Raw genomic sequence first — 11,643 nt, 5'->3', positions numbered from 1 at the left:
AGGTGGGGAAAAAAATGGTCCCTCCCGTTATTTATTTGCTTGAATGCCTTATCATGTGTCTTTGTCAGCACATCGTTAGAGACCTGCGACGGCTAATTAGTTGTTTTTACAGTAAGCTGATTAGACGTAAATTTGCATTGTGTTTCACAATGTGATCGAAGTCAAGCTTGAGGCCTCAGTTTGAATTCTGAAGCGTATTTCCCCTTGTGTTTTGTGGCCAAGAAATCCAAACAGAAGAAAGTTAGTTATCACTTGGTGAAAGATTTGTGACAGGAACTTAACTTGAGACTGTCTCAAACTGTGGGCATTTTGAAAACTCCACGACTGGGACATCTTTGCCTTTGAGACAAAAAGATTTGAGCCCAAAAAAATCTAGCCAAAAAAACAAGCCAAAAAAATTGGAGGAGAAAAAGTTACAGCCAATAAAATTGGTACCAAAATGTTTTGTGTCAAACTAAATTGGAGCCAAAAAAAAAAATTGCCAAAAAAAATCTAGTCCAAAAAAATATGTGCTTTACATTTTTGAGCCTAAAAATTTGAGGCAAAAACATTCAAGGCCAAAAAAGTGGAGCCCAAATAGCCAATCACAACTTGGATCTTTTTGGATCTTTTTTTTTTTTTTTTTTTACATCAAAATAAATTCACATTTCAAATTTAAAGAGGTGAATTCAAAACTAACAATTTAGGTGGTGTCTGAATTTCAATATGAAGTGTTCAATGCCTTTTAAAATTCAAAACATGATGTCACTGATTTGCTTCCATACATTCCCTTGTCCAGGCTCCTCTGAGATAGAAACTCTGAGCTGCTCCCTCGCATGCTTCTCATCGTATGGTACCATCTTTGATCTCTGGAGAAGGTCGCCCTCGCATGTCTGTCCATAGTCAGGGGGCTTTTATTGATTTGTTCTCATGCTAAGCAAATCAGGTCTTCCGTTTATGGGCCGTGGAGGCAAACAAACACTTAAAGTGCCTCAGAGACTGCAGTTTAGAGCCAAGTTGTCCGCAGTGAAAGCAAGAGATAAGATTTTATTACACCTCCCCAAACTTTAAATAAAACCAGAGCACCATAAAAGCAGGAATGTCTTCGGAAATTTATTCGTCCTGAGTCAGTCAGGTGTGGTCTTAATCTGGCTCTAAATATGACAGACTGCCCGTGTCATGAGTGAGATTATACAGAGGTCTATGAAACATAGCTATAGTTGGAGGGTAATGTCACAGCAAACCCTTTTAGGTACATCCATGTAGTAGGTGAGGGGTGGCGGTCTTGGAATCAATCTCCTTTATTGAAACTGGAACATGGACCATGATCTGGATAAGGAGAGTGCCATACAAAAATAATACGTCAGCAGTGCCACTACAGATTTTACTGAATAATGTATATTTTGCTAAAACGTTAAGACAATTACATACATATTCAACATAGTCCATCCTCTATTTAGCATATTTGCAACATGTTCTGTAATATTTTACGGGATTTAATTTGTTACTAACAAGCATCACCGGTCTTCTGTGGTGTCGGAGTGTGCAACATCAGGTCCCAAGCTTGGCTGACGAGGTGACAGATCTACCAAAGCTAAAGAGCCGTTTTCTTTTGCTGAGACACAGACAAAACACAGAAAAGACCTCCTAAAAATACTTAGTGTCTTGAAAACCTGCTGAGGTTGCCAGTTAGATAAGAGGACTTGGAGATGAACCGTGACACAGCAGTCTTCTACAGACACCTGGCTGTCCCCAAGACAGAGGCCCTAAATAACCCTTTATTTCAGTGGGAGACATTTTTATCACTGATAAGTCTGCCCTTGTTTCTAAGCCGCCTGCTAAGGGAGGTATGGGCCAAACCCAAATGAGTTCACCAGAAGCAGACGTGGCATTGTGGCGTTTGGATAACGTGATTGATGCCTTTGTTTGGCTGCTGGCTGCACCCCGCTACCCAATTGTTGCTCCGCAATCAAGCAAACAGCGTTGTGGACGGAGAGGTAACTGGACCAATACAATTAACTTTTAGAGATTGGCTAAACTCGCCTAAGTGCATGCCTGTGTGTTTATTCCCCTGCCTCATCCTTGGTTAAACATTAGCTCCCAGTGTTGACCCGTGGCGGAGGTGTGCGCAGTGGAGAGGGAACTCCAGTGTACTGACAGATGCATGGCTCATCCCTTTATGGAATCATTCAGTCCAGGAGTCTTTCTTTCAGAAGGAATCTGTTTGATCCGTCAAGAACAAGAGAGTTGCCTCATCGTTTTAGAGAAATGTATAATTCCCTTGTTCCGTAACACCAAATTGTAATCTCATACAGGGAACAGACTTGCACTACTCCTGACAACTGAAGCTATTATTGAATTGATACCAAGACATCAAAAACACAGTATATGGCCCTTCAGCCCACGATGCTGTTCTGAAGGATTTTCTCTGTGGTTTCCTCTGGTTTCTTTATGTAGGACCGACTCCAGCCTCTCTCAGGCCAAACTTCCCCTGGACATAATGACTCAGATGATGGACACTTCCAGGTAATTACCTTTATCAGGTAGTGTTTTGACTAAGATAAACAGCTGGTTATTCCGATTACGTTGCGTGTTTGCGTTGTGTGACACACACTATGTCACACAAAAATAAACACGGAGAAGACACCTGTGTGTGTGCTGTGACAGTGACAGGACTGGAGCAAGGGCCCGCTCACACACGACCAGGTCTCCCAAGGCAGGGTCTGTCAACCCGCATGGCCGCGGCGCTTCCTGACTTTGTAATCAGGAGTTCAACTCTCATCCGCTCCTTTGTTCTCTCTGTCTTCTTTTTTTTCCTTTTCGTCGGCACAGCTGACCAGAGCGAGTGAGAACTACAGGGAGAGATGGAGAAGGGGTGAGAGAGAGGGAGAGACGGGGTGAGAGAGAGGGAGAGACGGGGGGGGGGGGTGAGGGAGAGAGGGGGAGCAAGAGGGGGGAGAGACAGACTGAGCGAGACAAAGAAGGGGAGAGAGATGGAGACAGAGCGGGTGAGAGGAACAGAGAGAGAGGGAGAGGGGGAGGGAGAGGGGGAGAGAGAGAGAAAGAGAGAGAGATGGAGACAGAGCGGGTGAGAGGAACAGAGAGAGAGGGAGAGGGGGAGGGAGACAGGGAGTCATAACAGTCATCTTTCCTTGCTTACATTCTTGGATTATATTTAGGTGAGACAGAGCTGCCCTGACTACAGACTCCACAGAGCTGCCCTGACTACAGACTCCACAGAGCTGCCCTGACTACAGACTCCACAGAGCTGCCCTGACTACAGACTCCACAGAGCTGCCCTGACTACAGACTCCACAGAGCTGCCCTGACTACAGACTCCACAGAGCTGCCCTGACTACAGACTCAACAGAGCTGCCCTGACTACAGACTCCACAGAGCTGCCCTGACTACAGACTCCACAGAGCTGGTCTCCTGCAGGTTATCTTGGCCGTCTTACCAACACCTTGCTGAGGGAAGCCATTCACATTGCGGTCAAAACCCTCCAGTCAACACCCTCCCAACAGCCTTCCTGTCCTAGCAAACATCCCTCTCAGATAGACCCCCCCCCCCCCCCCCACACACACACACACACACACACACACACACACACACACACACACACACACACACACACACACACACACAGCATTCCTTGTCCAGCAGCCAGGGATTTCAACAATAGTATTGGTGATCAGTTCACACGGCTGAATACTGAATGGTGTGAATACTAAGTAGCAGTTCTTGACTTTAGACAAGGGAACAGGTTTCTATGTAAGTACATTTCTTTGATTTTGCAATAGGTTTTCCAGCACTATATTCAAAACATGATATACATATATTATATATACATTATAAACACTGTCTTGGTGAGCACAGGATGCAAATTGTATTATGGTTTTCACCGGTAAAAATGCCTCTGATTTGTTGCATAGGAACTCAAGTTTGTTGTAACACTTAAAAACTCTACTTTAACTTAGACACTGCAACATTGCAGTGCCCCTCGCTGTCTGGTCCTAGTATTGCTGCCAGGGCCACCCTGATACAATTGCTGCCCCCTTCCTGGACCCCCTCCTGATACAAAGAGCTCAGCTTGCTTTATCCCCTTAAACATAAACCTTCCAAGTTTGTCCAAGCTGGAAGCAATTTTTCTCACCCAACAGGTAGCTAATTGCTACTTCCTTCTCCGCTAGCTCACATCGCCGTAACAGCATTATTATGACAACTCTCATTTGTAAACTGCTGAAGAGCATAACCCCAAACCTGGCAGTGGGTCCTCTGTCTCTCGTGTGGAGGGGCCCTCCTGGGTGACTGGGGCTGGCTGTTGCCTGCACGGAGCGTGATACCCGGCTAATAAAGAAAACAGAAACTCTAGCTGAGGGGTATGCTAAACTATTGTCAAAGGCAGACAATAGACAAAACCAACATTGGCTGGAAGGGGAAATTTGAGTCTTTAATCTGTTAGACTTTATGCCCTGATAAGAGATGGGATTCTACAAACGCTTACTGAGAAAGAACACAGTAAACACAACCAGTCAGAGCAGGTCACTGACAGTCTTTCCAGCCTTGGGCTTAACATGACACTTAAGTACTACAACAAGGAGAAGAGAAAAGGCAGCGCTAACACACTTTACAAACTGCCTCCTTTCTCTCGGCTGCGGGGCTGAAATGTCAGAGTCTTATTTCATGACGAGGGGAGAAACAAGAAGACACAGACAAAGGAATGGAGTTCTATGGTGATTTGTTGCATTTTTATTACAACTACTTTGTTATTGTACAGAGGGGGGGTAATCATGGATCTAAATAGGACTGAGAGTGACTGTTTTCGAAGTGTGTAACCCAAAACGACTCCTTGTGACAAATGAAGCTGTGTTTCCCACTTGATAATTCCTTTAACTGACAACTCAAAGAAGCCTTTCTCCAAACAAGCACGTAATACACTGAGAGAACTCAATCTCAGCTGGGGTGAGAAAGAGAACCACAACGTGACTGGAGGTTCCCTTCACTTAAAATGTGACAGTTCAACAAATACCTGGACTGAAGCTTGACTGGACCTCTCAATACTGTCAACCCAACATTGACTTTCTATCCATCAAACAGCTGAAGACAAGAATACTTTGTCTGAACCACCACACTGTTGGCTTAACGCAACTTAAAAGTATATTAACTGCAGGCAATGCAACATGCCTGCGATCACTTTTGACATGAAAAATCACATGTACAAGGATTAGACATACAAATAACATGGTTGTACAGTATAGCCTGTTATTCATTTTGGACTATTAAACACACACACCAAGTCCAGTCTACAGCATGCTCACTACTCTGCTGACCCTAAAAGATGTGTCAACCACATTAGACCACTCCCTTTTCTAAGATATACCAGAACTCGACAGAGATTATTGTCATCAAACCACACACACAAACACTACTTACAGAATGAAACTTCCTTCATTGACCTCATTCTGCTTCCTGGTCCATCACACATGCTCCGGGATGCATCCTCAAACACGCACGCGCGTAAACAAAAACAAGCGTGCGTTACGACACGACAAACGAACCAGAACAGAAAATCGGATTCTTTGACAAACCGTCCCTCAGCTGGACTGGGTCTCTGAGGAGGACACTGTCAGTCAGACCAGCTCCAGAGAGCAGGACACTGTCAGTCAGACCAGCTCCAGAGAGGAGGACACTGTCAGTCAGACCAGCTCCAGAGAGGAGGACACTGTCAGTCAGACCAGCTCCAGAGAGGAGGACACTGTCAGTCAGACCAGCTCCAGAGAGGAGGACACTGTCAGTCAGACCAGCTCCAGAGAGCAGGACACTGTCAGTCAGACCAGCTCCAGAGAGCAGGACACTGTCAGTCAGACCAGTTCCAGAGAGGAGGACACTGTCAGTCAGACCAGTTCCAGAGAGGAGGACACTGTCAGTCAGACCAGCTCCAGAGAGCAGGACACTGTCAGTCAGACCAGCTCCAGAGAGCAGGACACTGTCAGTCAGACCAGCTCCAGAGAGGAGGACACTGTCAGTCAGACCAGCTCCAGAGAGCAGGACACTGTGTCTCCTGCTGCTCTCAGGCTTAGCAGACAAAAGAGCTGAAACCCTGTAGTGTGCAGAGGCGGATGAAATCCCTCTCCCCAGACAGGACCCAGGGCCTCCAGGCCTCTGCAGACACTCTGTTAAATACATGCTGTTAATTACAGACAGACTGAGAGGACCTGAAGCCTGTCCTCTCAAGGTCATTCTTATCATCCTTGCTAATTCTAGATCCCTATACGAATAAGAGGCTTTGAAAAAGACAGTTACTTTGGCATATCTTGCAGTAGACCCAAACATTGAAAACTGCTAAAAGGCTTTCTAATAGTTTCTTTCTAGACCCAGTTACAGATCATTGTGGGTGGCATACTCCCACTAACTCGCTCTGAAGGTGGAGCGAAATTAATTTCAGGGTTGATGAGGCGACAGGAGCCTGTGCTTAGCGCAGTGTTGTGTTACTCATCTCTGAAGCCCAAACCTCATCGCCGTAATGTGGCAGAGCAAAGCCCCTGCTGGTCTGGTCCAGTCCTGAGGATGAAATCAGGACTCGAGTCCTCATTTGATCTTATCACTAACACCCCCACCCACAATACCCCTGATTTAGTCTGGGTAAACTGAGATTCAAGCATCAGGACTTTGGTGGCTGTGACTGTAACTGAACGTTTGGGGGAGACAGATGGAGGAGTTACAATTAAGCACCTCACACCACACCCTTCCTCCTCCCTCCCTCTCCACCTTCCTCCTCCCTCTCCACCTTCCTCCTCCCTCTCCCTCCCTCTCCACCTTCCTCCTCCCCTCTCCCTCCCTCTCCACCTTCCTCCTCCCTCCCTCTCCACCTTCCTCCTCCCTCCCTCTCCACCTTCCTCCTCCCTCCCTCTCCACCTTCCACCTCCCTCCCTCTCCCTCTCTACCTTCCTCCTCCCTCCCTCTCCACCTTCCACCTCCCTCCCTCTCCCTCTCCACCTTCCACCTGACTCACTCTCCCTCTCCACCTTCCACCTCCCTCACTCTCCCACCTCTGAATCTTCCCGTCATGTCTTTCAATAGACCTCAGAGACAAGTCCTCCTCACTCTCTCTCTATACCTTAGAGCCAAGTCTCTGTCTGTCTGTCTCTGTCTCTGTCTCTCTCTCTGTCTCTCTCTGTCTCTCTCTGTCTCTCTCTGTCTCTCTCTGTCTCTCTCTGTCTCTCTCTGTCTCTCTCTGTCTCTCTCTGTCTCTCTCTGTCTCTCTCTCTGAGACGTGTATCCCTTCAGGTAGGGAAGAGTGCTGACCCAACGCTGCTCTCCAGCTCTGCAGTATTTCCTGATCTTATTCTAAACAGGCAGAAGGAGCAACGTTTCAACGACAGCTCGATGGGTCTCTCAGTGTAAAGCCAGTTGTGTTTCCTGTGTGTAACCTGACTGTGTGTGCAACCGTGCATTGTGGAACAATACTGAGGCTCTGTGCTTCTACACTGGCAGACAAACATTCACTGAAACAGAATAAATTCAAAATATTTTAATTTTACAATTTCAACATCTCTTCTATCACACTTTTTTGAAAAGTGATGATAAAAAAAATAGTGTTTTTTTCCTGGGGTGGAAAAGGGAAAAACATACACCAAAATATGAATTCCATTACATTTGGGTGAATTTAATTTGGGTGAATCATTTCTGAGGGATGAGCTTTGTGGAAATACCTTGTCTTAATGGGCAGGTGTCCACTTCAAATCTCTAGCAAATCTGACACTAATGGATTGCTTTATATGCAGCATTCAGAGAATGGAAAAGGATTGGGAGAGCTTAAGCGCTTGAAGCACCCTGGATGTGCAGGCTTTTTGCATAAATACGGGAGTTTAATTTCCACAACTCACGCATTTGTCAAATGTAACCTTTTTCAAACTCCATATTTCAGGATGATGAAAATTAACCTGACTGTCAACTAGGTGAAGCCCCACAGTACATTAACAGCTCATGGCCAGAGATAACATATCATTGGTATCTGTTGAATTTGTCTTTTACATTAGATTTGTCCCTCTGGGCCGGATATTCTAACATAGCGGTTCTGGAAGTGTAACATAAAAATAGTTTAAATTCTTTGTAAAGAAGTACTATTTCATGACAGTACTGCAGCTTATCCCATGGCGTTATCGTTATCACAGCAGAAATGGTATACAGATACATACTATATACAAATGATACACACAAACAAGCAACCCAAACATAAACACAAACACACACGTTAAAGGCTGATGTACTTCCTTCTTGCTCTACTTGAAGGTACTGTATGTTAGCATCCTGAGAAAACCACGCATGGTACTGGAGAGGTGAGACACACCCCAGTTTGCAACCCTTCACACACACACACACACACACACACACACACACACACAACACACACACACACAACACACACACAAAAAGAAAGTCAACAGCAATTCCTTCGGAGGCAACCCCAGTTCTATATTTATGCAAATCTCAGAGGGTGCCTGAGATCTGTAATTCCCACCTGGGTGACAATGGCTGAAACGCTATTCAATTATTTCCCATGGCAACCGGCAAAAGACACAAAAGCCGGTGAATTGAAGGGTGGGGAGCGACCCGCGGCTGCAGACACAGCCGTCCTCTGCCTCATGAATATCCAGGACCTCCCTTTCTCTCCATATATACTTTGGGAACATAAGCCTACAAGGTAATTATACGGTGTGCAACACTCCACATAAGTGCAGCCAATAATACAGTGAGTGTGCTCTCTCTAATCCAGTACTGTGCCATCCAGGAGGAGATGCGGTCAGGAGACTGGCGTCTATTCTGCCTACTGGTCTTCCATTCCTCCGAGTCTAGGCTTGGGGAGGAGTGTGAATGTTGTTTGGAACGTGATTCAAACGTCTGTACCTTGGCCTCCAGAGTGGCCATGTCAGGAACGCACTTGGAGCTCCCTGCTGATCGGAGGACTAACTAGCTGACTTTGCAGCATGCTAATTCCTCTTCTTTGATTGATTCCAGCAAGTTGTTGAGTCTGTAAACCTCTAATGATGATTTCAGTTTGCAGAACCAGCCTGCTTCATTTTAATAAATCATTATGCGTGTTATCTCATAGTGGCATCTAGTGGTGGCATTGTCTTACTGCAAAAACATTTACATATCAGTAAAACTCGAAATGTTCTCTGAGACCAACTTGCAGAAAATCAGATGAAAAGACAACGTTGCATCAACTGTCTGCCTCGTGTCTCAGCATGGCCTTTCTGTGGGTTTAAAAGGATGGGAGTGAGGATGGATGAAAGCATGAGCTCCTGAACCCATTCCTCACAGTGTATTGAGAAGACTTGTTTGCTGCGCTGCAGGGAGAGAGGTTGGACGTTGAGACAAGGGGGCTGTCCCTGGGGCCGTGTGTCCAGCGTCTTTCTGCTCTCCCGCTTCCTCTGGGTGGAGAGGGGTCATGAAATGGCTCAGAGACAAGTCAAGGTCGCCCTCCGCCCCCTCCCCTCCTGTCCTCTCTCCGGTGGGGCAACTGAGGCCCCAGAAGACTCGCTGACATGCATCAATGTCAAGACATCAGCGGCCATCTCTCTGTGTCTCTGTTTCTCTTCCTCTGTCGCTCTCTCTCTCTCTCGCTCTCACACACACACACACACACACACACACACAGGTAACTGGGAGTGTTGCTAGGGGTCATACAGCACCCCCACCACAAAACCTAACTGGAACCCTCGCAGACAGGCTCGTTGTGCCTGACAAAGTGCCGCTCTGGGGACACGAGCTGATTGAGTTGACATGCTAACAAGCTCATTGTGGATGGATGAGAAGGGGCCTGGTGGACAATGAGAAGAGAGACAGAGAGAGAGAGGAAAGGGTTGAAGCCAACCCAGCTGTTCCCTCTTTCTCCTTCTGAAGTTCCTCCCTTATCTTTACTGTGTCTCTCTCTCTCACACACACACACACACTCCTTTGAGAGGGAGGCAGGTAGGCATGGAGAAAATAAAAGCTGGCATGAGAGCTGCATAGAACGTGAAGGGGCTCACGAACAAGAGTAAGGAAACAGCAGAGAGAAAGAAGTAGGGAGCGTGAGAGAGGAGGAAGGAGGGTGTGTGGTAGAGAGAGAGAGAGAGAGAGAAGGAGGGTGTGTGGTAGAGAGAGAGAGAGAGAGGGGGGGAGGGCAGGAAGAGGGTGTGTGGTAGAGAGAGAGAGAGAGAGGGGGGGAGGGCAGGAAGAGGGTGTGTGGTAGAGAGAGAGAGAGAGAGAAGGGGGGGAGGGCAGGAAGAGGGTGTGTGGTAGAGAGAGAGAGAGAGAAGGGGGGGAGGGCAGGAAGAGGGTGTGTGGTAGAGAGAGAGAGAGAGAGAGGGGGGGAGGGCAGGAAGAGGGTGTGTGGTAGAGAGAGAGAGAGAGAGAAGGGGGGGAGGGCAGGAAGAGGGTGTGTGGTAGAGAGAGAGAGAGAGAGAAGGGGGGGAGGGCAGGAAGAGGGTGTGTGGTAGAGAGAGAGAGAGAGAAGGGGGGGAGGGCAGGAAGAGGGTGTGTGGTAGAGAGAGAGAGAGAGAGAGGGGGGGAGGGCAGGAAGAGGGTGTGTGGTAGAGAGAGAGAGAGAGAGGGGGGGAGGGCAGGAAGAGGGTGTGTGGTAGAGAGAGAGAGAAGGGGGGGAGGGCAGGAAGAGGGTGTGTGGTAGAGAGAGAGAGAGAGAGGGGGGGAGGGCAGGAAGAGGGTGTGTGGTAGAGAGAGAGAGAGAGAGGGGGGGAGGGCAGGAAGAGGGTGTGTGGTAGAGAGAGAGAGAGAGAGGGGGGGAGGGCAGGAAGAGGGTGTGTGGTAGAGAGAGAGAGAGAGAGAGAAGGGGGGGAGGGCAGGAAGAGGGTGTGTGGTAGAGAGAGAGAGAGAGAAGGGGGGGAGGGCAGGAAGAGGGTGTGTGGTAGAGAGAGAGAGAGAGGGGGGGAGGGCAGGAAGAGGGTGTGTGGTAGAGAGAGAGAGAGAAGGGGGGGAGGGCAGGAAGAGGGTGTGTGGTAGAGAGAGAGAGAGAGGGGGGGAGGGCAGGAAGAGGGTGTGTGGTAGAGAGAGAGAGAGAGAGAGGGGGGGAGGGCAGGAAGAGGGTGTGTGGTAGAGAGAGAGAGAGAGAGAAGGGGGGAGGGCAGGAAGAGGGTGTGTGGTAGAGAGAGAGAGAGAGAAGGGGGGGAGGGCAGGAAGAGGGTGTGTGGTAGAGAGAGAGAGAGAGAAGGGGGGGAGGGCAGGAAGAGGGTGTGTGGTAGAGAGAGAGAGAGAGAGAGGGGGGGAGGGCAGGAAGAGGGTGTGAAATCAGAATCTCACCAGCCCCACGCACCCTGGGGGGGCTCCTAACCCCTTCACAGCCCCAAACCCAAATACTTTGTTCATTTTGTGGGCAGTTGCTTGTTTAAGCTGTCTAGTCCCAACACTTTCATTTCCTCCCATTTAAAAACGGGGAATGCTGCTGATTTAGCCCCCACCCTGGTCCACTTCTCCTGCAGACCATTATTAGGTCAAACAGTTTAAGGAAAGCACCTTGGCCCTGTTCCACAGACCAACGTTACACCACAGCGCTCAAGGCAAGATAAATAACAGAGACACAAAAAACGGAATGGTGACGGCCAATCATCTGATTCCATGAAGAAAGGTGCCTAATCTTCTTCATCCAGCAAATCAATGAGAGGT

General features: G+C 47.8%; 1 long non-coding RNA gene across 1 annotated transcript in view; it reads right to left on the bottom strand.

The window, feature by feature from the left end:
• Positions 1–1,013: 1,013 nt before the first annotated feature.
• Positions 1,014–11,643, bottom strand: part of LOC146220122 (uncharacterized) — a 58,014-nt gene continuing 47,384 nt past the window's right edge. Inside the window, exon 4 of the long non-coding RNA XR_014751054.1 lies at positions 1,014–1,308. This is a non-coding gene — a long non-coding RNA (uncharacterized LOC146220122). The remainder of the gene's footprint in view (positions 1,309–11,643) is intronic.

The sequence above is a fragment of the Hypomesus nipponensis genome, chromosome 28 (genome assembly GCF_054491055.1).
Source record: "Hypomesus nipponensis isolate SF chromosome 28, ASM5449105v1, whole genome shotgun sequence".
In the NCBI taxonomy this organism is placed as follows: Eukaryota; Metazoa; Chordata; class Actinopteri; order Osmeriformes; family Osmeridae; genus Hypomesus; species Hypomesus nipponensis.
Note: the sequence above shows the minus strand (reverse complement) of the source record. Positions and strands in the feature narration are given on the sequence as shown.